At 45.4% G+C, this 25,773-nt stretch overlaps 1 pseudogene; it reads right to left on the bottom strand.

Annotated features, from left to right (window-relative positions):
- The window catches only part of LOC142365481 (SWI/SNF-related matrix-associated actin-dependent regulator of chromatin subfamily A member 2-like), a 146,909-nt pseudogene extending 121,408 nt beyond the window's left edge, over positions 1 to 25,501 (bottom strand).
- Positions 25,502 to 25,773: the final 272 nt, after the last annotated feature.

Raw genomic sequence — 25,773 nt, 5'->3', positions numbered from 1 at the left:
CCGAATAAACATACCTACTTTACAGTCTTACAGATTGTTGAGTCTGCTTTCCGCACATCAGTTTTGGCAAGCCAGCCAGGAGGATCTCTACTCGACCGTGGGAGCGACTGAGGAGCGGACGCTCCTAGGCGCGCCCCGGGCACTTTCCTCGGAGGAGCCTCTGCTGCCGGCCACTCACCCGGAGAGCAGACAACAACCTCCTGAAGCCACGGATATAAATGGTATGTTTTATAGGGAAGGACCTTTAAGTCGTATGCGTGGCCGAGGCTGCTGGTAAATCGCACTGAGACGTCTGGTGTGCAGCATAGTCCCCGTGGGGAAAGGGTGCCCTGGTAAGGAAGGGGGGGTTTGCTGACCGATAGAGCGGTCGCTAGCGATCTTGAGGGTAGATCGAGCAAACCCGAGGTTACCGCTGCATCCCAGTGTCGGGAGCCAGGACGGACCTGCTAATGATTGTTATATAATAAACAGAAGAAGGGTAAGCGGACCTCTGCGCAACTGCGTTTGGGTGGTTTTTGTATGAATGCTAACTGAACTGATAAAGTTGCAGTTTGAATGCCCGGGGATTTTATGTTAAAAGTTTTTGCACGTGTGTATGTGTGGTTGAGACACAGCATTGCTGTGAAATGAGTGGGAGTCCCGATCTGCGGTTCCGTAACTCCGCGAGGAGCACGGCCAGAGACGGACAAAGCACTTGGAATAATTATAAAGCTTGTAAATCTTGTAACATGCAACTTGGGCTGCGGTAGTGCCTAACCACTCTCCTAAGTGACAGGGAACGGGAACTGGTTGATTATTAAAGTGGTAAAGGAAATCACTCCTTAGGTGGTTTGGGCTCGAACCTTGGGAGTCGCTAAATGAGGGGGGGGATTGGATACAAAGGGGAGAAGAAAGATTTTATTTGAAAGGGGCATACGTGACTCCCGCAAGGTAGAAGGTAGCCTTAGATTGGGAACAACCTCCAGAAATCCTTATAAGTTCTGGGGTTGGTGGGCAAGCAGGAATAATTCCCTGCTTCGCATGTGGGCTAGCTCCTAGATTATATAAGAATTGGCACCAAGCTTGGGTCCTGTTGAAGTGTAAATCTTGTGATAAAAAGTGGTACTGTGCATCTAGGAGGCGAGGAGCGCAGGGTCCTAAGTGCCTTCCCCAGACCCCACAGTTTTATAGTTGGGAAAGAACTCACCAAGAAATTGAGGTAGTGAAGCTGGTGTGCAGAAGGGAAAATTTGATTCCGGAAATTTGGGACGTGTGGGAGAAAGATTGGGAGGAAACTATAACGAATTGTAAGAAACGATTCGTGTGGAAACTTATTTAAAGATTAGGATTATTGAAAGAGTGCGAGTCGGATTTTAACACCCCTATACTACCTGTCCGTAAATCTGACGGGTCGTACCGGATGGTCCAGGATCTGCAAGCCATAAACAAAATAACAGAGGACCTCTACCCAGTAGTAGCAAACCCATATACTTTGTTGACCGTATTGGCTCCCGAATTAACCTGGTTTAATGTTTTAGATTTGAAAGATGCCTTCTTTTGCCTCCCTCTCCATGAAGCCAGTCAGAAATTATTCGCATTTGAATGGGAGAACCCCAAAAGTGGTGGAAAGACTCAACTCACTTGGACGGTGCTGCCACAAGGATTTAAGAACAGCCCTACCATCTTCGGCAATCAACTTGCAAAAGACTTGGAGTCCTGGGAAATCCCGTCTGAAGAAGGGAAATTACTACAGTATGTGGATGACATCCTGATTGCCACCAAAACAGAAGACGGTTGTATCACTTGGACGGTGAGTCTATTAAATTTCTTGGGGCTCCAAGGGTACCGGCTATCTAAAAAGAAGGCCCAGATAATGCAGCACGAGGTGATTTACTTGAGCTATGAGATTAGTGCTGGACAAAGAACTTTGGGACAGGCTCATAAGGAGGCAATATGCCAAACTCGGAGACCTCAGACAGTGAAAGAGTTACGGACTTTCTTGGGAATGACCGGGTGGTGCCGGCTGTGGATTTATAATTATGGACTACTTGTTAAACCACTATATGCACTAACAGCTACTGGACAAAATCACCTTAAATGGAACAAGGAGACCATGCAAGCCTTTGAACTACTGAAAAAGGCTCTGATGTCGGCCCCTGCCTTAGGGCTCCCAGATGTGAGTAAGCCGTTTTTCTTTTACTCTCACGAGAAGCAGGGGATTGCTCTGGGGATACTAGCACAAGATCTGGGTCCATACCGACGAGCAGTTTCTTATCTCTCCAAGCAACTGGATGCAACTGCGAAGGGTTGGCCTGAATGTCTGCGAACGGTTGCAGCTGTAATATTAAATATACAGGAAGCCCAAAAATTTACCTTGGGCCAGAAAATGACTGTCTTGGTGTCCCACACGGTATCCGCAGTGTTGGAAGCAAAAGGAGGACACTGGCTTTCTCCACAAAGATTCCTGAGATATCAGGCCATACTGGTAGAACAGGATGATGTAGAGATTATAATTACTAACATTGTCAACCCAGCTTCCTTTCTCAGTGGAAACACAGGAGAACCGGTGCATCATGACTGCTTGGAGACCATTGAAGCAACCTATGCGAGTCGCCTGGATCTGAGAGACAGCCCTACGGAAAACGGAGAAAACTGGTTCACAGATGGAAGCACCTATGTCCTGAGTGGTAAGAGACACGCGGGGTACGCTATTACCACCAGTCAAGAAATCATAGAGACAAGACCTTTGCCCATAAACACCTCTGCGCAAAGGGCAGAGATAATTGCTTTAACCCATGCCTTGGAATTGGCCCAAGGCAAAGTTGTGAACATATACACAGACTCGAAGTATGCTTTCAGAGTTGTGCATGCGCATGGAGCGATCTGGAAGGAAAGAGGATTATTGAACTCTCAAGGGAAAAACATCAAACATGCAGAAGAAATTTTGAAACTACTGGAGGCAGTTCAACTCCCCGAGGAAGTGGCAATCATGCATATTAAGGCGCACCAGAAAGGGAGCTCAGAATTGGAAAAAGGAAACGAGCTGGCGGACAGAGAGGCAAAACAGGTGGCCAAAACAGAGGTGAAAACTGAAGGGGCTTTAATCCCTGACGGACAAATCTCCCTAGAAGGTAAGCCAGAATACACTAAGGAAGATCAGAAACTTATCACAGATTTAGAAGGGTCATATAATGAGGAGGGGTGGGCTCAAACCCCACAGGGAAAACTAATCATTCCCTCCTGTCTGATATGGCATCTGGTAAGGGAAGAACATAGGAAAAGGCATTGGGGGACAGAGGCTCTGTATAAACATTTAATTAGAGAGATTGTGGCCAGAAATTTATACACCACGGTGAGACAGGTGACTCAGCAGTGCGATCTTTGCCTCCAGACTAATCCGAAAAATAACTCTAAACCAGAAATGGGTCAGATTGGAAAAGGTAATGGGCCTGGGCAGCAATGGCAGATTGATTTCACGGAACTCCCAAGAAAAGGGGGGTACCGATATCTATTGGTATTAACCGATACCTTTTCAGGTTGGCCGGAAGCATTCCTGACCAGGATGGCTAAAGCCCGAGAGGTTTAGCCTTTGGTGTTGCAAGAGTACGGGAAATTCTTATAGTGAATGGAAAAAGAACCAATTACGACGAAAGCTGGAGTCCAATAAGTATTTTGAGAAGATGCTGAATAATGATGTACTATAATAGAATTAAGAGTAGTAAAAGAATTTACTAACCTTTTTGGAAAGGGGGGACTGAAGGAAGGGGTTAAAAGGCGTTTTAGTAGAAGTAGCATTATCTAATAGTTGCGGTGCATTTAAAGAGAATTGATAGTGCCTATCTATTGTCTAAATTAACTGAAGCAGAGAGTCCTGCATCTCCATACAAAGGGGTTAGTTCCTGATAGGGGCTGGGAGTCGCCTAGAACCGGTCAAGACCGACCCTGCTGTATGGATGGGAGCCAGGAGAGAACTGAATTTGAGCAGAAACAAAGGTCAATCAGCAAACACTGTGATGAAGAGGACTGGCCTTCATCTTGGGACCCCCAACGACCACCACCAGGAGGCACTGCGCAAGTGCAGCTGGGAGGAGTCTATGGAAATTACTTCTTGGAACTAATTATAATATGGAAATTATTTCTCGGAACTGATTTTGATATGCAATGAGGATAGATGCATATGTATAGGCGTATTGAGAAATCTAATGTATATGTAATATTTGATTGTGTAAATTGAAGAGACAAGTTGCTGCTCGGCGCGCACGACTTTGGTGGGACTATCCCTCGTGCTGCCCGGCGCCAAATAAACATACCTACTTTACAATCTTACAGATTGTGGAGTCTGCTTTCCGCACGTCAGTTCTGCCCTGAGGCATGATGAATAGCCGCACGATTTGCCAGATACTCGTGGATGCAGCACTAAAAGAAGTGCAGCAATCTTTTAAACCGATTTACTTATATCGCTATATGGACGACATCCTCCTTGCTGCTGAAACACAAAATGTGCTGCTCACTGCTTTCGCTAAATTAGAATCCTCATTAAAGATCTACAGGTTACAGATAGCCTCGGAAAAGGTGCAGACAGAGCAGCCCTGGAAGTATCTAGGATGGAAACTTTTTACTTCATGAGTGTTCCCACAACCATTGCATATTGTTGACCAGGTCACCACTCTTCATGATCTACAAAAATTATTAGGAACAATTAATTGGGTACAACCCCTTTTGGGCGTCACGACTGAACAGTTGTCCCCTCTATTTACCTTGTTAAAAGGGACTCAGATTTGCTATCTTCCCAAAGATCGACACCAGAAGCGAAAACTGTCTTGCAGAAAGTTTTGGATAAAATTGCAGCTTCCTTTGCCTCCAGAATCAATGTCAAGTTACCAATAGATTTGTATATAATTTATGGGTTGTTTTTTTTTCCAGCCTTATGCTCTTGTAGGTCGGTGGTGTGCTAATGCGCAGGAGTTGAAGACTCTGGAATGGATCTTTTTGTCTCATACGCCCATGGAAACATTAACTACAAAGGCAGACATGACAGTGTCCTTAATGGCACAAGGTCAGAACCATTGTCAGCAATTGACAGGACGTGATCCTGATGCTATTTACTTGCTGCTAGCTAAAGATGACTTTGTGGTATTAACTAGAGAATCCTTATCGCTGCAAAACGCTCTAGCTGATTATGATATTAATGTATGCTAATGAGTTCTCGAGAGTGCCTGCTTTCTAGGGCTCCGGGGTTAAGTTTTGGAGAGTGAATTATTTTGCTGCTTTCTGGTAACAGATTTTGGGTACCCCAGTAGGACCCTGCTCTTGAACATCAATGGTCCGAGGGATCGCAGGACCTCCAGCCGGCACCGAGGGATTCTCGGGGAGAACCTCCGATCCCTGGACCAAAAAGTTCTGAGCAGGGATCATTAATAAGGTAAAGGCATTCTTCCAGTATTATTTCTTGTTGCCTGCCTGTTAGTCATAGTGAAAGCTTCACAGCATTGGGCTATATCCCTGGGGAGAAGGGAAAGTACCCATCCTAAAACAGAATTGAAAAGAGAGTATTCTTCCTGAAACCGAGGCTTGGGAATTTGTCTGTTAAATGTAGAATATTATTGAAAGGCCTTGTCTGTTCATAAGTCTTTGCAATATCTGGATTTATGTTGAAAACTTGATGTGCCTGTGTGTGTGTGGTCGCGACTATAAATGTGTGGTTTTATGTGTTTTTTGTCATAGTGTTTGTATTTCTGTGATCTGATGGATTTATTTGGTTTCTGTGATCTAACGGATTTGTCTGGACTAAGTAAATGCTTTTGTGTGTTTGGTTTGGTGAGTTCTGCAGGTATTATTTCCAGTTTTTGACTTCAGACTGTTGCATTTCGACTCTGATCTATCAGGACTTTGGAAGCATTTGATGCAACAGGGAATAGATGTGGTGATGTTCGCAGATTTATGCTTTTATGTACATTAATTTTATCCTATATTGCTAATGAGTCATGATTCTAGGTACATTGATCTTAACCTCGGTGATTAATATGGATACCCAATACTGAATGTTATCGATATTTGTATGTGTGATGAGTATATCTATAATCAAAGTGCAAATTTACTGAGCTCATGTCATTCATACAGCATTATTTCGACGCCTGGCATGCAGGGGAGGGGTCATAGACCACCTCACAAGGGATGAGCCCAGGCTTGGCGTGCCAGGGTCAGGGGTGAGACTGACAGCCCAGCTCAAGTGTGTCTATACCAACACACGTAGCATGGGCAATAAACAGGAGGAGCTGGAAGGCATTGTACAGCAGGACGGCTACGACTTGGTCACCAACACAGAAACGTGGTGGGACAACTCACATGACTGGCATGCTGTCATGGATGGCTACAGACTGTTTAGGAAAGACAGGCCAACAAGGAGAGGTGGGGGAGTTGCTCTATATGCGAGGGAGCAACTGGAATGCATTGAGCTTGGCCTGGGGGCAAATGAGGAACGAGTTGAGAGCTTGTGGGTTAGAAGTAAGGGACAGCCTCATATGGGTGACATTACGGTGGGTGTGTACTACAGGCCACCTGACCAGGAGGAGGAGGATGATGAGGCCTTCTACAGGCAGCTGCAAGCAGCCTCACAGTCACAGGCCCTGGTTCTCATGGGGGACTTCAACCACCCTGACATCAGCTGGGAAGACCACACAGCTAGGCAGGCGCAATCCAGGAGGTTCCTACAGAGCATCGATGATAACTTTCTGATGCAAGTGGTGGAGGAACCAACAAGGAAAGGCGCTCTGCTGGACCTTGTATTAACAAACAAGGAGGGACTGGTGGAGGATGTGAAGGTCGGAGGTAGACTCGGCTGCAGTGACCATGAAATGGTGGAGTTCAGGATCCTGCGTGGAGGAAGCAGGGCGATAAGCAGGATCAAAACCTTGGACCTCAGGAGGGCTAACTTTGTCCTCTTCAAGGAGCTATTGGGAGGAATCCCGTGGGCCAGGGCTCTCGAAGGCAGGGGGGTCCAAGAGTGCTGGTCGCTCTTTAAACGTCACTTCCTCCATGCTCAGGAGCGGTGCACCCCCCTGAGAAAGAAATCGAGCAAAGGAGGCAGGAGACCTGCATGGCTGAACAAGGAGCTTCTAGCGGAGCTCAGGTGGAAGAGAAAGGTCCATGGAATGTGGAAAGAGGGACAGGCCACTTGGGAAGAGTACAGGAATGTGGTCAGAGCGTGCAGGGATGCCACGAGGAAGGCCAAAGCCCACCTGGAATTGAAGCTGGCAAGGGATGTCAAAAACAACAAGAAGGGCTTCTTCAGCTACATCAGCAGCAAAAGGAAGGCTAGGGACAATGCGGGGCCGCTGCTGAATGAGGCGGGTGTCCTGGTGACGGAGGATGCAGAGAAGGCAGAGTTACTGAATGCCTTCTTTGCTTCAGTCTTCAGTGCCAAGGCAGGCCCTCAGGAATCCCAGGCCCCGGAGGTAAGAGAACAAGCCTACAGAGATAATGACTTTCCCTTGGTCGAGGAGGACTGTGTGAGGGATTGCTTAAGCGATCTGGACGCCCACAAATCCATGGGCCCCGATGGAATGCACCCACGAGTGCTGAGGGAGCTGGCGGATGTCATTGCTGAGCCACTCTCCATCATCTTTGAGAGGTCCTGAAGGACAGGAGAGGTGCCCGAGGACTGGAGAAAGGCCAATGTCACTCCAATCTTCAAAAAGGGCAAGAAGGAGGACCCAGGGAACTACAGGCCGGTCAGCCTCACCTCCATCCCGGGAAAGGTGATGGAGCAGCTTATCCTGGAGGCCATCATCAAGCAAGTGGAAGAAAAGAAGGTTATCAGGAGTAGTCAGCATGGATTCACCAAGGGGAAATCATGCCTGACCAATCTGATAGCTTTCTACGATGGCATGACTGGCTGGGTAGATGAGGGGAGAGCTGTGGATGTTGTCTACCTCAACTTCAGCAAGGCTGTTGACACAGTCTCCCATAACATCCTCCTAGGGAAGCTCAGGAAGTGTGGGCTGGATGAGTGGTCGGTGAGGTGCATTGAGAAATGGCTGAATGGTAGAACTCAGAGGGTTGTCGTCAGCGGCGCTGAGTCTAGTTGGAGGCTGGTAACTCGTGGTGTCCCCCAGGGGTCAGTACTGGGCCCAGTCTTGTTTAACTTCTTCATCAACGACCTGGATGAAAAGTTAGAGTGTACCCTCAGCAAGTTTGCTGATGACACCAAACTGGGAGGAGTGGTAGATACACCAGAAGGCTGTGCTGCCATTCAGCGTGACCTGGACAGGCTGGAAAGTTGGGCAGAGAGGAACCTGATGAGGTTCAACAAGGGCAAGTGCAGGGTCCTGCACCTGGGGAGGAACAACCCCATGCATCAGTACAGGCTTGGGGCGCACTTGCTGGAGAGCAGCTGTGTGGAGAGGGACCTGGGTGTCCTGGTGGACGACAGGTTAACCATGAGCCAGCAGTGTGCCCTGGCTGCCAAGAAAGCCAATGGGATCCTCGGTGCATCAAGAAGAGTGTGGCCAGCAGGTCGAGGGAGGTTCTCCTTCCCCTCTACTCTGCCCTAGTGAGGCCCCATCTGGAGTACTGTGTCCAGTTCTGGGCTCCCCAGTTCAAGAAAGATGAAGAGCTACTGGAGAGAGTCCAGCGGAGGGCTACAAGGATGGTGAGGGGACTGGAGCATCTCTCCTATGAGGAGAGTCTGACGGAGCTGGGCTTGTTCAGCCTGAAGAAGAGAAGGCTGAGAGGGGACCTAATAAATGCTTATAAATATCTCAAGGGTGGGTGTCAGGAGGATAGGGCAACACTTTTTTCAGTGGTGCCCAGTGACAGGACAAGGGGCAATGGGCACAAAGTGAGGCACAGGAAGTTCCAGCTGAACATGAGGAAGAACTTCTTCCCTCTGAGGGTGACGGAGCACTGGAACAGGCTGCCCAGGGAGGTTGTGGAGTCTCCTTCTCTGGAGATATTCAAGACCCACCTGGACAAGGTCCTGTGCAGCCTACTGTAGGCAACCCTGCTTCGGCAGGAGGGTTGGACTAGATGACCCACAGAGGTCCCTTCCAACCCCTACGATTCTGCGATTCTGTGATTCTGTGATTCTGTGATTCTGTGATTCTGTGATTCTGGGGATGCATGCTCTCCAATTGGCAATAATGATATGTTGTGGTCAGGCAGTGCTTGGGTCCCACCATCCACACAGAAATAACATTGGATGCAAATAAATCAATCTACACCCATATGTTAGGTAACAGATTTGCCATTAATATGTACCATTCTCAGGCTAATTTAACCCTTCTTTACACCCGACAGGTTATGGTATGCACTTCACCTCTATATGTCTTTTTATTAGCGTTTGTGTTCTTATGTTTGTTTTCAGTGTTGCACTGTAGTGGGGCTGTTACTGGACCATAATGCCAATAGTGATGCTTATGAGTGTCAGTGTAGCACTTGTTTTAGATTCATTAAATAATAAAGGGGGAGATGTAGAGGAACGGGACAAAAGCAGATTGCTGTAACAAACAGAAGAGAAAAATCCTGAAATAAACAGGACTTGTGGATGTGCTGAAGGAGCCGAATACATGATCAGGAGTTAAAAAACAGCGGTTGTGTACTGCCAGCCAGCGCATGGACAGCGCGTCATCAGCAACCTCATCGGCTGACCTGGCGTGTGATATGACTATGGATTGGACACAAGCAGAACAGAGAACCTTGTGCAAATAGCTGCCTGATCGGGATAGAAAGTTCCCAGGAACTAACATCTGGGTACACGACCGTTTGCACAAAGCCGTGTTCACCTGGAACCACCTCACGCTTCCGGCATCTCGAGAATCGCCTCCTATCCTAACTCATTTTCTGTCTTTACAGAGTGCTGCTATACAGACTCAGGCAAAGGTGCTGGCACGGGATCTGCAATCAGGAGCTTGGACAGGCCCATGGGAACTATTAATGTGGGGGCATGGGTATGCTTGTCTTTCCACAGATATAGGACCTAAATGGTTCCCAGCGAAGTGCGTTAAGCCGGCGCTGGACAAGCAACAGGCAACCACAAAAGACCCTGAAGTGCCTGCTGAAGCATCGGAAGACATTTTGAATAATAACACGCTGTTTGATGGCAAGTGATTTGTTTGAGACTGTAAGGAGTGGTGTATCAGGCCTCACTAGGCTGCAGTTGTCTGTATGTTTAGTCTGTAAGCGCAGTTGTGGGTATATTATTGCACATTGTATATTTCGTAAAAGGCATTTGATTTATTTTAGTGGTAACCAACACATTTATCTGAATCGTACCTTAACACCATTGTGCATTTGTTGTAAAAGAATCAATGCCATAAGTGAGATCTATTCAATCCGCTATTTTTGCTGTAACACAGATCGGTATTTAAGATGGAAATGATGACGATCCTCTTAAGCTTTATGGGGTGTATGCAAGCAGTATGGGTGCCACCACAACCAAAAACAAATGTGTGGGTCTCGCTAGCGAATCTGACAGGACAAGATTCAATTTGCCTGTCCATGGCATCTCCAGGAAACCCCTTTTTCAACATGCCTTGTTGGTGTCCCTTTGGATGCATGGCCCATACCACCGGCACTGACCAGTGTGGTCCGCCCAAACAGTGGCACAGTCACTGATATGTGGGACCTATGGATTGTTCCACTGCCGTTGGAACAATTAGAGCCTCAGGAGATAGAGTTACTTGGCTCCATATGAATGGATTTTTGTTTGTTTTTTAACTATACAGGGAGAAATCAAACACATGCATGGAGCGTTAATACACTGAACATTGTATATCGCAATGCAAGCGCTTGGTGCAACTATACCACAAGCAACATATCTAAATCGACTAATCGACCACTTGCTTTACCCCATGGAGTATTTCTCATTTGTGGGGATCGTGCTTGGCCGGCCATCCCATCCCATATAAAGGGAGGTCCCTGTAGTCTAGGGAGATTAACGCTTTTAACACCAAATCACATCATGATAATTGGCCACCGAAATACACGATACCAAGGGAAAAGAGCAATTCTTGCTTTTACCTCAGATTGCAAAGGCAATATCGCATTTTGGAATAGTGGTGAAATAATCACTGCATCACTCTTAGCTCCAGGGATTGCAGCCTCCCAGGCTCTAGCTACCCTGAAGAAATTGGGATGTTGGCTAACCAAGAAGACTAATGCTACTTCTCAGGCCTTAAGTAGTTTGCTTTTAGACGTTGATTTGGTTAGACACACGACTTTACAAAATCGTGCAGCAATTGATTTTTTACTTTTAGCACAAGGGCATGGGTGTGAAGAATTTGACGGTATGTGTTGTATGAATCTCTCCGATCACTCATAATCTATTAATCGTAGCCTTCAATGACTGAAAGAGGAAGTTAAAAACCTGAAAATTGATGATGGATGGGGTTGGATAGAAAGTCTTTTTAATGATTGGGGAATTAGTGGTTGGCTTAAAGGTTTGATGAAGTTTGGGTTAATTCTATTGTGTGTTATCTGTGGCCTCCTCATCATTCCGTGTTTGCTATCCTGTCTGCAAAGGGCCCTGCAGAGGACAGTAAACACTGCATTTTAGGTAGAAAAACAAAAAGGGGGAGATGTGGGAGTCGGCTGGGCCACAGGTGGCCTTGACTATCTTGATGAATTTGATCTATATCCTTGAGCAAAAAATAATGTGCAGTTGTGGTTGAAGAACAGGAGGAAAGGAACAAAGAAACAGGATGCGAGACCCCATCTCCTAGCCAAGCATGAACGTCGGGTGAACGACGCAAGATGACCAATCAGAAGAACAAAGGAACCGCGTGCCAAGAGACCCTCACCAATGAGATTCTGGGGGTGGGGGACAAGGGAATATAAAAATGTTATGGATACCAAATAACGTGCTTCTGCTGCTGCTTCTGTCCGCTTTCTTTTGCTTTGCATGCTTGCTTTTTGACTGCCGTAACTTATTGTGGGGTGCTGCCACAGGTTGAGATAAAGGAAGCTTAACAGGTAAAGCAAAAGCTGCATGCGCAAGAAAAGCAAACTAAGGAATTCATTCACTGCTTCACATTCATAGGCAGAAGGGGAGAGGGAGGTGGAGGAAGGCAGTGAAGAGGGAAAAAGAGAGAGAGAGGGAGGGGAGGGAGAGGTACCAGCAGGTCTTGCCCCTAGACACCCTAGATCCTATGGTCTCTCTGGCAGATGACCAGGACTCCCCTGGTGCCTCTGATAGTCAACTCCTCCTGTGGCCTTGCCCTGAGAGACACATGCATGTGCGCACATACACACCTGTGTGCAGGCAGAGAAGGTGTCTTGCTTCTGTTGCCAGAAGTCACAAGCTTCAGGTCTCCTCTGACATGGGAGTCTCCATCTACTGGTCATAGGATCACATGATAATTTGGGTTGTAAGGGTCCTCAGTAGGTCATCTAGTCCAACCTCCTCCTCAAAGCAGGATCATCTATGAGATTGGACCAGGTTGCTCAGGGCTTTATGCACCTCTGAGCACAGCCTCTAAATGTACCTCCGTTGCATCATTTGCAAGCTTTTGCCTCTGCAGGGTCTCTGAAGACCATCTCCTGCCCATCCTCCCCCATGCTATACAGCTGTATTGAGAGCCTTGCGGAAGGCATTGTATTCAAGGAGTTAGGGATCTTGAACAGGCTGTCTGCTCTATTGGGGCTCATACTTAGGGCTTGAGAAGCCCATACGTTATTAATATAGTCTGTAACTTACAATATGTCTTTGGTAAAGGTAAACTGTATGTGGATCAAGGAGTGCAATGTAGAGATCCTGACCGAGAAACTCTTGTACATTTAGGAATCAGTGATCCACATAACAGTTAACGGGAGTAGGCCCAGGCCTGTGCTGCGCTGCACGTACAGCTTGGATTTCAGGCCTGTGTTGTGCCACACAAATTCCTTGGTGGCAGGATAAATTCAGACAGCTCATTGTAACAGAGGGGCCTGTAGGCAGCTCCCGCTTGGTACCGAGACTACACCAGCTGCATGGCCTTGCCTTTATCTAACAGTGAAGCAACAAGTTCTCATGAGAATATACCCTTTAGGAATAGAGTTGTTTTCTTGTAAGGAAATTATATAATAGCTTGCAGTCTCAAGCAGTCCCAAGCTGCACTCAAACTTCACTCTCGCCTACCAGTTATACAACTATTTCCCAAGGCACCAACTGAAACATCTTCTCTTTGTTTGTAACAGCCTTACCTCATTTTCTTCCTCATGTTCTAATATAGCCTGTAGAAAAGCCCTCCGCTCATGGCTTGAAGATTTCTGATCAAACATTCCAGCCTGAATAACTTTTTGACCTACATTCAGTTTATACTTTGCAGCAGCGAGTATCTTCTCCTCCACACTGTTCACAGTGCACAATCGCAGGACTCGAACCTCATTCTGCTGACCGATTCGATGAGCTCGGTCTTGAGCCTGCAAGTCCTATTAGGCCAAGAATATGGAATGACACCTAACGTAACTGTGCTACACAAATCACTCCCTGCTTAAAGGACACTGTAATGTCGGGTTTTGTTAGCATAACAAAAAGAAGTGCTCAAGCTACAGCCCACCACAATTCATCTAGCTCATTCCTGATTATCCTCCTTCTTGGGAGTTCATCAGACCCAGACAGGCAAACTGGAGAGAAAAAAAAATGTGCAAGGTCTGTACAGTGTGAATGTAGTAAGTAAAACACTTCTTGAAAGCATATGCAGTGAGTGACCAAGATAGGCCACAGTATGTAATTCTTCTCTGCTACTCAGAATTCATGGCCTTTCAGGCCAGAAAAGAACCCAGAGGTAAAGCAACTCTCTAGTCCAGGTACAAGAACAGAGGCAACGATATAACTAGGTATCTATTATGAAGTCCAGATATAAACCTGTGTATCTAAAGCAAACCACTATTTCTGAATATCTTAAAAGTATTAGCAATTTTATGTATTGGGTCTGGCTAGAACGGAGTTAACTTTCTTCATATTGGCCTGTTGGGGGCTTGTCCAGGATGGTCCTGTGATACAGATTTCTCACCGAAAGAGTGTTGATAACGCAGCGATGTTTTGGCTATTGCTGAACAGTCCTTGCACAGCATAAAGGCCTTCTCTGTTTCTCACTCTGCCCCTCCAGGAGTAGGCTGGCAGTGCACAAGAAGTGGTGAGGGGACTCAGTCGAGACAGCTGACCGGAATTGGCCAGAGGGATACTCCATGCCATGTAACATCATGTTCAGCAATAAAAACTGGGTGGGGGAAGGAGAGGGAGTGTATATGTGTGTTGGCTTCCAAGGTAGAATAGAATAGAATAGAATAGAATAGAATAGAATAGAATAGAATAGAATAGAATAGAATAGTTCAGTTGGAAGGGACCTACAAAGATCGTCTAGTCCAACTGCCTGACCACTTCAGGGCTGACCAAAAGTTAAAGCATGTTATTAAGGGGACATTGTCCAAATGCCTGTTAAACACTGACAAGCATGGGACATCGACCGTCTCTCTAGGAAGCCTGTTCCAGTGTCTGACCACCCTCTCGGTAAAGAAATGTTTCCTAATGTCTAGTCTGAACCTCCCCTGACGCAGCTTTGAACCATTCCCATGCATCCTGACACCGGATACCAGGGAGAAGAGATCAGCACCTCCCTCTCCTCTTCCCCTCCTCAGGAAGCTGGAGAGAGCAATGAGATCGCCCCTCAGCCTCCTTCTCTCCAAACTAGACAAACCCAGAGTCCTTAGATGCTCCTCATAGGACATGCCTTCCTTCCAGCCCTTTCACCAGTTTTGTTGCCCTCTTCTGGACGCATTCAAGTACTTCAACATTCTTCTTAAATTGTGGGGCCCAGAACTGCACGCAGTACTCAAGGTAAGGCCTCACCAACGCTAAACAGAGTGGGAAAATCACCTCTTTTGACCGGATGGTCATGCTGTGTTGAATGCACCCCAGAATATTGTTTGCCCTCTTGGCTGCCAGGGCACACTGCTGACTCACGTTGAGCCTACTGTCGACCAGCACCCCCAGATCCCTTTCTGCAGGGCTGCTCTCCAGCCACTCCTCTCCCAAATTTATACTTGTGCCCGGCATTACTCCATCCCAGGTGCAGAATCTGGCATTTGTTCTTGTTAAATTTCATGCCATTGATGATTTCCCAATGCTCCAATCTATCCAGATGCCTCTGCAAGGCCTCTCGTCCCTCGAGAGAGTCCGCGGCACCTCCCAGTTTGGTATCGTCAGCAAACTTGCTAAGGGTGCATTCAACTCCTGCATCCAGATCACTGATGAAAATATTGAACAGAACTGGCCCTAGAATTGAGCCCTGAGGAACACTGCTTGTGACCGGTCACTAGCCAGATGTAGCCCCATTCACTATAACCCTTTGAGCCCTGCCCTTCAGCCAGTTCTTCACCCAGCGCACTGCGTACCTACTCATCTCACAGTTGGACAACTTGTCCAGAAGGATGCTGTGAGGGGCAGCGTCAAAAGCCTTACTAAAATCCAGACAAAACTACGTCCACCGCCTTCCCTTCATCCACTAGGTGAGTGACCTTATCGTAGAAGGATATTAAATCAGATAAACGGGACTTTCCCTCTGTGAACCCATGTTGACTGTGCCTGATGATTGCATTGTCCTTTAAACGCCTTTCAGCATCACCCTGTATGATCTTCTCCATACTTTTTTCAGGTACTGAGGTTACACTAACAGGTCTGTAGTTTCCTGGGTCTTCCCTCATGCCCTTCTTGTAAATTGGAATAACATTGTCTAGCTTCCAGTCAGCAGGGACCTCCCCAGACTCCCAAGACCTTTGGTAGATGATCAAGAGTGGTCCTGCTTTAACATGCACTAACTCCTTCAGTACTCTATTTTGTTCCTTTAAAATAGTTTCAGCAGTACTATCAGAAATCTTAAGAAAAAAGTAGCTGTAGCTACAGCTCAAAGTGAACACTATCAAATTTACTACCATCATTAGAAATACAAGGGACTCTTCTGCAGTAGTTTTAGGTTTATACTATTTAAACTTCTTGAATTAAAGAGATTTTTATTCCGAAAAGAGCATACATAAGCACCCGAGGGCGTACATCAGAGTGTATGTAATTTTAGCCAAATTTGTCATACCCCTTCCCCCCATTCCTTACCATTAGTCTTCTCATTTGTTCTTTTTCAATTCTCTCAGTTTCCTTTTCCTGCTCACGTTCAGTGTTGGCATGACAAGTTGCCACAGCTTTAGAAATTTTCTGTATTTTCCCAGACACTGACCGGTGGTACTCTTTAAAATCCTTAGCATGCTGCAATATGCTGTTCAGATATTCCTAGAGAAAGGAAACAATTTAATTCAGAGATTTGATAGCACAAGATTTGAGATCAGGAATATAAGAATTCTAATTTTAGAGTTTTATGCTTTCTTATTGCATAAACTTGTTTTCTTGTGCCTCAGTCTCCAGAGGTGAATAAAATATAAAATGATGATGATTGGCAGATCATAACAAGATGCAACAGTCAACTGAACGGCATTTCCATGTCTGGGAGAACAGTTAATAGGAGTTAAAATACCTGATGTTTCTGTCTACGTTTCCTCTCTTGTTCTATCTTCTGCTGTTTCTCAAGCTTTTCTGTCATATGGGCCTCCCTCAGAGTCTGGCGCTTGCTTCTCTTGTAGGCTTTGGAGTTTAGTGCTGTCTCTAGTGTCGTGTCACGACGCATGCATGCTACTACCTCTTGCCTTAGCTACCAATGAGAAAAAAGAAACAGTTCAGAAGAAAACCATTTTTCACAGACACAAGAACAACTTTAATTAGTAATACAGTAAAGTAAAATTTTAGTGGTGCAGGAGATCTCCCAGCTTCTTTTCCCCTTTCCATTACAGTTCTGCAACTCCTCAGCTGTAGCAGAAAGGTCTATCTCCCTAAATAAATCTTCAGCCTCTGTAGGATGACAGAAAGAGTCAAACAGTGTAGGCACATCACTTTTTTCCTTCCTACCTACTGAAAATGACTCTCCTGCTTGTATGAAAGGCACCAGTCAAGATGTTACACCACTCAAGTAAAGCATGAAAGAACAGATATTACATGCTTTTTAGGAATTGGTCCTGAGCATACGTGACAACTCTTTGTCAGTTGCATGGGAAACAGAATAGGGAGTAGGAAATTGAGAAGGCTTGGAATAATACAGCCACAGTCCCAGCAACGCAAGTAGGGAAAGCCTGTCACTTTTCAACTAACCTCTGACAAAGCCTTATTATAAAGGAATTGCAAGGGCAGTGGGAAGGAAGATGTCGATAACATGGTATAAATACTGCCAAAGACTTCTTCCAGAAACTATTTTTATTTGTCCTGACAAATCACATCTCTACTGCTTCCAGACTAATCAGGCAAGCCAATGACAAGGGGCCCAGAATGGTCTGGCATTGTGACTCCGTTTCTGAAATTCAGATGCTGTTATATATATTCAAGTTCCGACTTTTATCTTAGACATGCTTTTGTTAGGCTTAATTTTCACAATCTGCATGTCACAGTGGGAATGCTGAAAACAGATTACAAAGAAATGCTAAATGCAACAATAGGAGCATTCAACTCTCACCAATAAAAGAGCCATGACAAGTACAGTGTCATGAAAATTACATCTATTATTGTTTGTGTTGAAAAGGGCCTTGCAGTCTGTCCTTCTCTTGTGTCTCTGTGCCACTGTCACTATTTTTATGAAAAGCTACAATCCTAGGATTACAACTTATACTGGAGGATCGAGCAGGAGGGGGAGAGAACACATGTACATATTCAGTAATAAAACAAAATAAATACTAAGTTAAACATTTCTGTGAAATTCTTCTTATCAGTCAAGTGTGCTCTTGTACAAAATCTCCTGTTTAAGGTCAGTGCTGCTGTAAAATCTGACACATGCCAGAACATCACATTTGATCCCGTGCCACAACATGACATTTGACTGTGAGCACTACAAGAATTTCCCTGCAGCAAAGGCATTACCTGGCGCTGGAAATTCAGTAACCTAAGTGCCTTCAACTCCACTGTAGCTTTGGTTCGCAGATCAGGAGGCAAAGAGCCAGGTAAGTTCTCCAGTTCCTGGATTCTATGAGCAATTCGAGCATGAAGCCTAAATAAATATTGTATTGGAAAATATACTGAGAAAAATCTATCAGTAGTTATCAACAGTATATAGCAAAATTCGGCAATTTACCTCAGATACTTAGCTGGCTTTTACTACCTGTTTCTGAACTAACAGGTATTTGTATAGATGGAGAAGGTTTAATTTTCCATTTACAGAATAAATTGCCAAACAATGAAAACCATCCTCTGCCCCTCGTCCCCTCTTTTAATTCACACAGAAAGAATGTGTGGACATTTTATTTTACCCATGCTTCCTAGCATTCGGTCTGCAGGTCTGTTTGGTGGGTACTATTTTATGTCTTTAACATATGGTGTTCTCAGAATAGTTAACATACGCAAACGGAATTTTCTTACATGACATATTCATAATATTAATATTTATAATTCTACTTGCTTGATTTATTGTGACAACTTAAAGTTGTCACAATTCAGTAAAATGATAGCACTTACATAGCTATTGGACTACTAACTGGATTCTATTTCACTCTTTCTTCATGAATTTACAAATTCAAAAGAGGCCGACAATAATACACAAGCCAGAAAAAAATTATTGGTTCTATTTTTCACATTTAAAACCAAGATCATGGAGCTAACATTTATATAATCTTTATGAGCTTTTTTATTTACAAGTAAATACTTATTTACAATCTCTAAATTTGGCAAAGGCAGCAAAATGACAGACCCCAACATTTTAAGTGGTCCAAAAGTTGCATTTAAGTTCAAATGAATCACAAATAAGAGCTCTTCCTCACAGTCCTGTCGCATTGTGGGAAAGCAGCGGAGGTGGAAGGCTGCTGTGTGGAGCCCTACACAACAAGTTGCAGAAACTGTTGAAGGAGAAGGTGAATTGAGTCAGTTTGCAGAGGTGAAAGCCGTCCAGCTAGCTTTAGACATCACTGATTGAGAAAAATGGCTGGTGCTCTATCTTTACACCGACTCCTGGATGGTGGCAAAATGCCTTCTGGGGGTTGGCTACAGCAATGGAAGAAGAGCAACTGGCAGCGCAGAGGCAAACCCATCTGGGCTGCCCCATTGTGGCAAGATATTGCTGCCTGGCTAGAGAAGCTGGTTGTAAAAGTGTGTCATGTAGGTGCCCATGTACCCAAGAGTCAGGCTGCTGAGGAACATCAAAACAACCAGTAAGTGGATGAAAAGGGTGAATTATTCATAGCTTGGTGGGCCCATGACACGTCAGGCCATCAAGGAAGAGACGCAACCTATAGACGAGCTCGTGACCGAGGGGTGGACTTGACCATGGACACCATCGCAGAAACATAAATATGGGGAAGACTGGCAGATTGATTATATCACACTGCCACAAACCCATCAAGACAAGTGCCATGGGCTTACAATGGTGGAAGCAACCACTGGATGGCTGGAAACATATCCCACGCCCCATGTCACTCCACACTATCCAGGGCCTTGAAAAGCAAGTCCTTTGGAGACATGGCACCCCAGAAAGAAATTAACTCATTTCCAAAACAATCTCATAGACACCTGAGGCTGTGTGGTCGTAGTTGCCATCTGTGGCTAAACCATGACAGCATGCATACACACACTCTTCTGTGGGTAGACTCATTTAAGGACTAAATGACTGAACTTACTCATTTCCACAGAAATCACAAAGTTACTTATCTCCTATCCACTACAGTAGAATAAACATAAGAAATCCATTATTAGCATAACCATATAATTTATAAATCCTGATAAATTACTTGCTAACAGATCAAAATATTAATATTTCACAATAACTACATGCATACTGAGCAATGTGTAATTTGAAAAGGAAAATATAATTCTTTTTTAAAGCTGCAGACAAGTACACGGTCTGTAACAGTACTCCTACCTAAAACTCAAGAATAATATATTTTGAGTCTTCCTAGGTACTAACAAAGAAAAATTATTTAATATATTATTACATTTTTTCTGTCTGAGTTTTTCTCCAGCATTCTAAGTTTCCTCATACAACCTGCTAACTCCTCTTCAATTGAATAGTTTATTTTTTTAATAGACGTTTCTGCATTTTATTCTGTTTTCATTTTAAGAGCTCAATGATTTTACAGACCTTAAATATATTAAAATAAAATGCTATCAGTTATTTTAATCTTAAAAATAAATTCTATTTCACAGAATCACATAATCATTTAGGTTGGAAGGGACCTCTTGAAATCAGCTAGTCCAACCCCCCTGCTCAAGCAGGATTACCTAGAATAAATTGCCCAGGACTGTGTCCAGTCACGTTTTAAATATCTCCAAAGATGGAGACTCCACAACATCTTTGGGCAACCTGGTCCAGTGTTTGACCACCCTCACAGTAAAAAAGTAGTTTTGGGGGGTTCAGATGGAATTTCATGTGTTTTAATTTGTGCCCATTACCTCTTGTCCTGTCACTAAACACTACTGAGAAGAGTCTGGCTCGCTCTTCTTCATTTCTCCCTCCCATCAAACATTTAAACACATTGATAAGATCCCCCCTGAGTCTTCTCCAGGCTGAAGAGTCCAAGCTCTCAGCCTCTCCTCATATGAAAGGTGCTCCAGTCCCTCAATCATCTTGCCTCACCAACCTAGTGGATTTCTGTGATGGAGTGACTACATCAGTGGAAAAGGGAAGAGCTATCTGGACTTCTGCAAAGCCTTCGACATAGTCCCTCACAACACCCTTCTCTCTAAATTGGAGAGATATGGATTTGACAGGTGGACTGTTTGATGGGTAAGGAATTGACTGGATGGTCGCATTCAGAGGGTAGTGGTCAACAGCTCAATGTCCAGATGGAGATCAGTGACGAGTGGTGTCCCTCAGGGGTCCATACTGGGACCAGTACTATTTAATATCTTCATCAGTGACATAGCGAGATCAAGTGCACCCTCAGCAAGTTTGTAGACGACACCAAGCTGAGTGGTGCAGTTGACACGCCTGAGGGATGGGATGCCTTCCAGAGGGACCTGGACAAGCTGGAGAAGTGGGCCCGTGTGAACCTCATGAGGTTCAACAAGGCCAAGTACAAGGTCCTGAAGCAGGGTCAGGGCAGTATCAATGCAGGCTGGGGGATGAAGGGATTGAGAGCAGCCCTGCCAAGAAGGACTTGGGGGTACTGGTGGATGAAAAAGCTGGACATAAGCCAACAAACTCCTCCCATTTTTGCATCATCTGAAATTTCTGTCCCATTGTACAAGTCATTAACGAAGGTGTTAAAAAGGATTGGACCCAGTATTTACCCCTGGGGTATGCTGCAATTTACTGCCTTCCAACTAAACATCATGCCACTAATCTGGGCCTGGCCGTTCAGCCAGTTTTCAGTCCACCTCATTTACTGCTCATCCAGCACATACTTCATTAGTTTCCCTATGAGGATGTTATGGGAGACAGCGTCAAAAGCCTTCCTGATGGCTACATAGACGATATCCACTGCTCTCCCCTCATCTACTAAGCCAGTCATTTCATCATAGAAGGTTATCAAGTTGGTCGAGCATAACCTCCCCTTGGTGAATCCACGCTGACTATTCCCAATCAACTTCTTGCCCTTTATATGCCTGGAAATGGTTCCCAGGATTTGCTGCTCCATCACCTTCCCAGGGATCGAGGTGAGGCTTACTGGCCTGTAGTTCCCTGGGTCCTCTTTCTTGCCCTTCTTAAAGACAGGAGTGACATTTGCTTTCCTCCAGTTCTTAGGCACTTCTCCCAATCACCATGATCTTTCAAAGATTGTTAAGAGTGGCCTCGCAATGACATCAGCCAGCTCCCTCAGCACTCGTGGATGCACCCCATCAGGGATGGGATAGCAATTTTAAAACAACATATAACACCTATGATTTCTTGCAATACCTTAGATTTTCTATTAAGAAGTGACCCATTTCAGCAATTAAAATCTTTATTATTTCAAAGAAGCCATTAAACAGGGATTCTTAATCAAATTCCACAGAAATATAATGGCAATAGGCTCTTTACCTAAATAAGCAGTGATGATGACTCAGGTTCCCGTCCAGTGGTGATTTGCTGCACAAAGGGACTATGCTTCCTCCCTTGTTTTCCTTCCAGCCAATACACTTCTCCTCTGCTTTCAGCTGTCCTTTGTGGTCATGTGACTCCACAGTGAAGTGTATAGGGCAAAACACCATTCACTGTTAACTATTTCGCATGGGTATCTTTCTGCCAATTTTGCTCCCTGACCTGGATCACCATTAGAGAAGTGCCAATGGGGAGACAGTGGGAAGGGTAAGCAGGAGGGAGAGGGAAAAACAGGAGACAGGACTACCTCTTTTGGCAACAACTAACAATTAGACTGCCTTAGCTGTACCGTCAAATCACACCAGATGAATACACTGCTTTTTTAATTATGGTCCCTGCAGAAGCAGAATATGTCAATGTTTCTGCCTTGCTAATTGATCTGTTTTGGGGGTACTGAAGCTTTCTAATGCAAAACTTCAATGGTCTTGCAAAACAAACTAAAAAAAAATTGCACTTGGCCTTGTTGAACTTCATTCAGTTCACGCAGGCCCACCTCTCCAGCCTGTCAAGGTCCCTCTGAATGGCATCCCTCCCCTCCAGCGTGTCAACCACACCACACAGCTTGGTGTCGTCAGCAAACTTGCTGAGGGTGCACTCAGTCCCGCTGTCCATGTCGCCGACAAAGATATTAAACAGCACTGGCCCCAGTACCGACCCCTGAGGCACACCACTCGTCACTGGTCTCCACCTGGACATACTCCAGTATGTCCGTGTCTGTTGTGTAGTGGGGAGACAAAAGCTGGGCACAGCACTCCAGGTGTGGCCTCACCAGTGCTCAGTAGAGGGGAAGGATTGCTTTCCTTGACCTGGTGGCTGCACTTTTGGTAATAAAGTCCAGGATGCGTTGGTCATCTTTGCTGCAAGGGCATATTGCTGGCTCATGTTCAACTTTTTGTCCATCGGGACTCCAAGGTCCTTCTCTGCAATACTGCTTCCTAGCCAGTTGACCCCCAGAGTATACTGGCATTATTTCATCCCCAGTGCAGGACTCGGCATTTTCCTTTGCTGAACTTCAGGAGGTTCTTGTCCCATTTTTCCAGCCTGTTGAGGTTCCTTTGAGTAACAGCTCTGCCTCCAGCATATTGACTATTCTCCTTCAATTTGACGTTTATTCCATCCCAGATGCAAGACTTGGCATTTATCCTTGTTAAACTTCATGAAGATCCTGTCAGCCTATTTCTCCAGCCTGTCCAGGTCCCTCTGACCTACAACATATTGAGTACCCACCCACTCCACCCCCCCCAAATTTGGTGTCATCCACAAACTTGCTGAGAGTGCAGTCTGTCCCACCATCCAGGTCATTCATAAAGACATTAAACAGTATTGGCCAAGTATTGACGCATAAGGGACGCCACTGATAACTGGTTGCAAGTTGGACTACTACTGAGTAGCAGTACTGGATTTGTACCCTTTGAGCCTGATAATCCAGCCAAATTTCCACCCACTTTATTGTCTACTTAACCAGTCCATAGCTCACTACTTTGGTTATAAGAATACTATGGAAGACCATGACAAAGGCCTTACTAAAATCAAGGTAAACAAGATCCACTCTTTCCTCTTGCTTACACAGCCACTCATCTCATCATAGAGGGCAGTCAGGCATGATTTCCCCTTGATAAATCTATGCTGGCTGTTGCCAGTTACCTTCTTGTCCTTCATGTACTTGGAAATGTCTTTGAGAAGGATTTGTTCCACAAGCTTCTCAGACACAGTGGTGAGATTGACTGGCCTGTAGGTCCCTGGATTAACTGGGGTTAACCCACAACAAATGTCTATCAGAAACCAAAGAACTTCCTAGTCCTTCCTGAATTTTCCTAGGTTCCCCATGCTTTATGCATGTCAGTCAGCCTCCAGACTACTTATTCCAGCACAGATGCAGGACTTTACACTTGCCTTTTTTGAACTCCATGAGGTTCCTGTCAGCCCATTTCTCCAGCCTGTTGAGGTCCCTCTGAATAGCAGCCCTGCCTCAAAGCATATGGACCATTCTTCCCAAATTGGTACTGTCAGAAAAATTGCTGGGAGTGTACTCTGTCCGATCATCCAGGTCTTTATTAAAGATGTTAAGCAATATCAGACACGGTATTGATCCCTGAGAGATGTCACTAGCAACTGCATAGCAGTTAGGCTTTGTACCACTGATCGCAACCCTCTGAGCACAGCAGTCCAGCCAATTTTCCGCCCACCTTATCGTCCACTTATCCAGTCCATATATCACCACTTCAGTTAGCATAACTGATACTATAGGATACTATGGGAGACTGTATCAAAAGCCTTGCTAGTCAAGGTAAACTAATTCCACTGCTCTCCCCTTGACCACATAGCCAGTCAAACTGGTTTAAGTGGTCTCTAACTGTATTTTCCTCTGCTACGAGTAATGCTTCACCCCCCCAGACTCTGCCACTAGGCCCAGGGACCTGTGAGGCCTGAGGACAAGCCTTACCAGTGAAAACTGAAGCAAAAAAAGACACCGAGTACATCAGTCATTCCTGTGTCCTTTGGCACTAGGTCCCTTGCCCCATTGAGCAGCGTGCCTCTGTTTTCCTTAGCCTTCCTTTTACTGCCAGTGTACCTATAGAAGCCCTTCTTGTTGCCCTTCATATCCTTCTCTAGTTACAACTTGAGCTGAGCTTGGGCTTTCCTAACTTCATCCCTGCACTCCTGAGCAATGTCTCTATATTCCTTTCAGGTAGCCCATGACTGTCTCGACCTTCTGTGTGCTTCCTTTTTGCATTTGAGCTCAGTCACGTGTTCCCTGTTCATCCATGCTGGCTTTCTGCCATGCTTGCTCGACTTCTTCCACATCATAAGAAACAACTTCTGCTCTGAGGGGGCTGTCCTTGAAGATTATCCACCTCTCCCTGGCCCCACTACCCTCCAGAGCAGTCTCCCATGAGAACCTGCCAAGGAGATACCTGAACAAGCTGAAAACTGCTCTCCTGAAGTGCAGGGCTGTGATTCTATTTGTCTCGCTCACTTCTCTCAGGATCTTAAACTCCACAATCTCATGGTCACTGGGACCAGTGCAGCCCTCAGCCTTCACATCTTGCAGCAGTTCTTCTTTGTGTATAACTATTAAGTCAAGCAGAGCATGTTCCCCATGATCTCTGTAAAGAAGTCTTCATGCACTTCATTTTGTGGATCCGAACGTTTGTAGCAGATGGTACCACAAGAGCACCTGCACTGGTTTGTCCTCTGATCCTTCACTCATAAGCTCTCAACTGGCACATCACCTGCTCCAAGGCAAAGCTCTGTGCATTCAAGCCCCTCCTGTGCTCAGGGCACAATCCCCTGTCCTCACCTTCCCAGTCTATCTTTCCTGAAGAACCTGTACCCATCCATGGCAGCACTCCAATCATGTGAGCTATCTCCCACATCTCTGTAATCCCAATGAGATCAGAGTTTTGCAAATGTGCATAGACTTCTAATTCCTCCTGGTTTTTGCCCATGCTGTGTGTGTTTGTGTACAGGCACTTGAGATGGGCCCCCGTAATCATGCTGCTTTCATAGGGGAAGCACAAGAACCTCCCAAGTCATGCTCTCTCCCAAACACCTCTTCACTGTCCCCCATGCCTTTGCTTTTCTTCGGTTAATGACAGTCCTTCCCTGATGTACCTAGTTGAAAGTTTTCCTCACTAGGTTAATGAAATTGTTAGCAAATATGCTCTTTATTTAATTTGCTGCAGAATAACTGGAATTACAATTTAGATCATATCAGAAC

This window comes from Opisthocomus hoazin, chromosome W (assembly GCF_030867145.1).
Source record: "Opisthocomus hoazin isolate bOpiHoa1 chromosome W, bOpiHoa1.hap1, whole genome shotgun sequence".
Taxonomy (NCBI): domain Eukaryota; kingdom Metazoa; phylum Chordata; class Aves; order Opisthocomiformes; family Opisthocomidae; genus Opisthocomus; species Opisthocomus hoazin.
The sequence above is the reverse complement of the archived record's forward strand: the minus strand, read 5'-3'. Positions and strand labels throughout refer to the sequence as shown.